Here is a 4,445-nt window from a genome sequence, read left to right as displayed (position 1 = left end):
TATTTTTTGGAGAGGTTTTTGCTATAAGGCGCATGCACTTGTCAGACTGACAGAGAGACAGAAAGCGAGAAATCACCCCCCCAGGGAGGATGGCCATGCCACAATCCCTTCTCCTCCTTTCTCCTCTCGGGATCTTGGGCATGCATGCACGTGCGTCCAGAGTGAGTTTTAAGCCACTGGGTCTGGGATGTGAACCACAGTCAACTACATGGGAGTCCAGCAACATAGCCATTACGCTAACTGCTGGTCCCATGTCCAGCATGATTTTCAAGCGGCTGGGTCCAGGGCTCAAACCATGCAGTCGGCCATGTAGGATCCAGCGCCTTAACTACCATGCCACCTTCTGTCCCCCTACCCCTATTTTTATTGCTAGAGAATGTCTGAGTTGACCAGTGAAAGAGAAAGCACCCCTTGACTGTGTATCATCATGCCATAATCTTTTTTCCTCTGTGCAAGCACATGCAGCCAGTGTGTGTGTGGTTATTTTATTTTTTTTTTTAAGAGATTTTTGCCATAGAGTGTATGCACTCGCCTGACAGAGAGAGAGAGAGAGAGAGTGAGAGGGAAAGTGAGAAATGACCCCCCCCCAGAGGGGGTGGCCGCACCACAATCCTTTCTCCTCCCTTCTCATCCCAGGATCTTGGGCACACATACACATGCCCCAGCGTGATTTTCAAGCCATCGGGTCCAGGACTCAAACCATGGTTGGCCATGTGGGAGTCCAGAAATGTAACCACTGCTCCATTTGCTGGCCCCCAGCCAGTTGGTTTTTTAAATTACGAGGACCAGGAATTGAACCATAGCCAACAGTGTGGGATCTGACTCTCTATGCACAGGGTTTAACAACTGTGATTTGGGCCAGGCTTTAAGGTCTCATTATGATCATATTTTTATATTAATAGTATAAACTTTCTCTGAGGGTTTTTGAACTAATTCAAATAAATAGACCTTTCATGGACTCTAAAAATGAGTGAAATCAGCCTCCACCTTTGCTACCCCCAGTCCCATTCTTGTTCAGTTATAAGCCAGGTAGTGTTGCATGGCTTTGTATACAAATAAGGGTCATCATTTGATGAGCCTATGTATCAAGATTGTTGAGTTCAAGATTTTCTCCAGTGATTTAACTTAGATGGGCATAACCAATTCAGAATGCTCTTATCATGGCTCAGATGGTGCAGCTTATCAGCAGTGGCAGGCATCCTCTCTGTGCAGGGTTCCAACATAAAGAAACAGAGATCTTAAGCCATATCATTCCCCTTTCTTATGCTTGTTTAGGGTTAAATAATTGACTGATTGTAACTTGCTTAAAACCACTGGTAAGTGGTTTTAAGAGATTTTAGAGATGAAACTTTGAAAACAATAACAACCAAAAGAAATGACTGTTGGGGATATATTTTAATGATCATCTGCAAGTGGTTACTACATAGAACGTGTCGTTAATAAACTGAATTACCCAACAGTCTTCCTTGCTAGATGTGCTGTTTCCTGTATGTACATCTGTTTTTATCAGCATTTGGCATCATTTTTTTAAACATCTGGGTCCTGATAAAGGGGATTTGAGTACAAAAGAATTCGACATAAGGTAAAACAACAACTTTCTCCCCTCTTTAATGTTCTCCTCCCTCTTCTTGCTAACTGTCCAGACTGTGGAAGGAGCAATTTAAACCCAGACCCCAACACTCCAGAAAGCCATACCCTAGCATGCCCCCCACCAACACACATAACTCCTTTTTCTTAGCTGTGTCCTGTCTGTCCACTGAAGTTAAGTTTATGTCTTGTGTCCTCTAGCTTGGAGTCTTTCTTTTCTAACTTTTTATCGCAACCCAGTTCACATACACTGTGGGCACATTGTCTTTAATAAATACTTATAGAGCTTTGTATGTCTCAGGGACTATTCTAACTTAAAAATATTAAGCTACTACATCCTCATAATCTTATCTGATAGGGAGGATGGCCATGCCACAATCCTTTCCCTTCCACTCTCCCCTTGAGATTCTGGGCATACACATACATGCGTCCGGTGTGCTTTTCAAGCCACTGGGTCTGGAATATGCGTCCGGTGTGCTTTCCAAGCCACTGGGTCTGGAACTCAAAACTGTGGAATTGGCCTTGTGGGATCTAGTGCTTTAACCACCATGCCACCTGCTGGCCCTCAACTCTATTTTTTTACACAAATGTTGCTCAGGATCTAGTAAGTTCCATTAAGGTCATGAAAAACACTAACATCACTCTATTCTTCCTCTCATTATAGTCTGCTAGCACAGAATAAATTATCTATATCACTAATTGACTTGTTTTAATGCTTTGTTTCTTTGTTTTTAATTTTTGTTCTAAGGCATGTGTGCTCACCAAAGAGAAACAGAGAGAAAGAGAGAATTCACCCCACGGGGAGATGGTCATGCCACAATCCCTTTTTTGGTCTCCTCTTAGAATTTTGGGAATACGCTCACATGCACCTGGAGTGATTTTCAAGTCCCTAGGTCTAGGCTTGAATTGCTTAGATGGCCATGTGGGATCCATTGCCTTAACCCCCATGACACCTGCTGGCCCCTCAGTGCTTTTAAAAATTTATTGTTGTGGATATTTAACAAGATAGCTATGCTAAAGACTGTGTAACTCAGACTTTGGGTCATATATTTACATAAATTGTTAAATGGATGTCTTCTTTGGGCTACAGAATCAGATCACACCCTGTGGATGGGGTGATGGTTGGCCTACATGAGGGAAGATATACTCACTCACAGTCTTTCTGAAGCGATTGTAATATTGGACAAAGGAAGAAGCTTCAGAGGAAGATGTCCTAGTTTGGAATGGATATGAACACTTTCTTTTTCTGAGTTAGGGATGTGTTTGGTATAGACTCTGTAGCATAAAGAAGGATACAATGGGCCTTGTGGTAGATATGAACTTACTTGGCTATGTGGTGGTCATTTGAAAGTGAAATAAGGAATTACACAGTGAAAGACAAGGGGTGGGTTTTGGACAAGGTAAGTAACCCTGAATCTCTATTCTTGGGAAGAAGAGTAGTATAAAGGAAAGCAGAGTCCTTGTTCCTGAGACCATAGTGGGGGCATGTTCCTGCAGCAGAGACCCTAGGATATTCTGTAACACAGCCCTTGGTGAGTGTTGTAGGTTAGTAGGGGACTGTGCTCTACCCAGTCACTCAGAGATCAAGGTTCTCTCCTGGAGATGGTCTCATCACTATCCCTTAGGGCATGGTTTTCCCGTGGTTTTCTCCACAAAGTCAAAGCTACTTTTGTCAAAATGCTTTCCACTTGTATTCTCCCATGACTGTACAGTAGAGTGTTCTAGAGGCTAAGTAATAGGTGATTCTGCAACAGATTAAATGAGGAAGTCGATATGAGAATCCTATTGTCTTCCATTAAGCCAGACTTTAACGACATTTGCAAAATTTGTGGAACAATGCTCCTGTCCTCATTATATTTATGCTTTGGAAATAGTTATTATTAATATTAACATTACACAATATTAAAACAGTAATTAAAATGTTATAAATATTAATATATGGCTTTACAATTATTTTTAGAAAGCTAATATATATATATATATATATATATATATATATTTTATTTTTTTGTTTGTTTTGCTATAGGGTATATGTGCATGCCTGAGAGAAGGAGGGAAAGTGAGAAAGTACCTCCCACAAGAGGATGGCCACTCCTCAATTCCCTCTCCTCTGTTCTCTTCTCAAGGTTTTGAGCACACACACACCGGCTCTGGACATGTTTTCTAAGCCACTGGTCTGGGACTTAAACTGTGAAGTCAGCCATATGGGGTCCATCTGCCTTAGCCACCACTGGCCCAAGTTTTAATTTCGAATACATTAAACATCAATAGATATTACTCATATTAACAAAAAATCATTGGCATAATTAATAGTTTTTATGGGTGGGAAGGGATCTTGAGACCAAGACGTTTCAAAACTGCTGTGTTAGGGCATTCTGGTCTGAATGGTCCAATGTGGTTCACTACCATTGCTATATGGAAGACAGTGGAAAGAGGGGAGAGAAGGATTGTTTTCTACTTTCACCTCTCTGTGCACCTTGAGCTTCCAAACATCATAGCAGCTGAGTTGCCAAAAAAACAAACAAACAAACAAAAACAACTTAGAAGTCCCAAAGCAAGTATTCCAAGAGGATGAACCCCAGTGTGGAAGTATTTATCAAGCCTCTGATATTCACATGACCAAGCCCAGAATCAATGTGGGAGGGACACACACAAAGGCATTGTTTCTAGTGTTTATGGTTATAGTAAGACATTAGAATTTATGAAAATCTGAAGATATATGTAAGATAAGTCCACCCAAAACAGAAAATGACTAAAATCAATACCTAAGGAATGCCATCAGCCAAGTGGGTTGGTATTTATAAATATATTCCTCAATACAGTTCAGGTATCGACTGTTTGTCCTAGAAAATGTGAAT

This window comes from Tupaia chinensis, unplaced genomic scaffold, assembly GCF_000334495.1.
Source record: "Tupaia chinensis unplaced genomic scaffold, TupChi_1.0 Scaffold000527_1, whole genome shotgun sequence".
Classification (NCBI taxonomy): domain Eukaryota; kingdom Metazoa; phylum Chordata; class Mammalia; order Scandentia; family Tupaiidae; genus Tupaia; species Tupaia belangeri.
The sequence above is the reverse complement of the archived record's forward strand: the minus strand, read 5'-3'. Positions refer to the sequence as shown.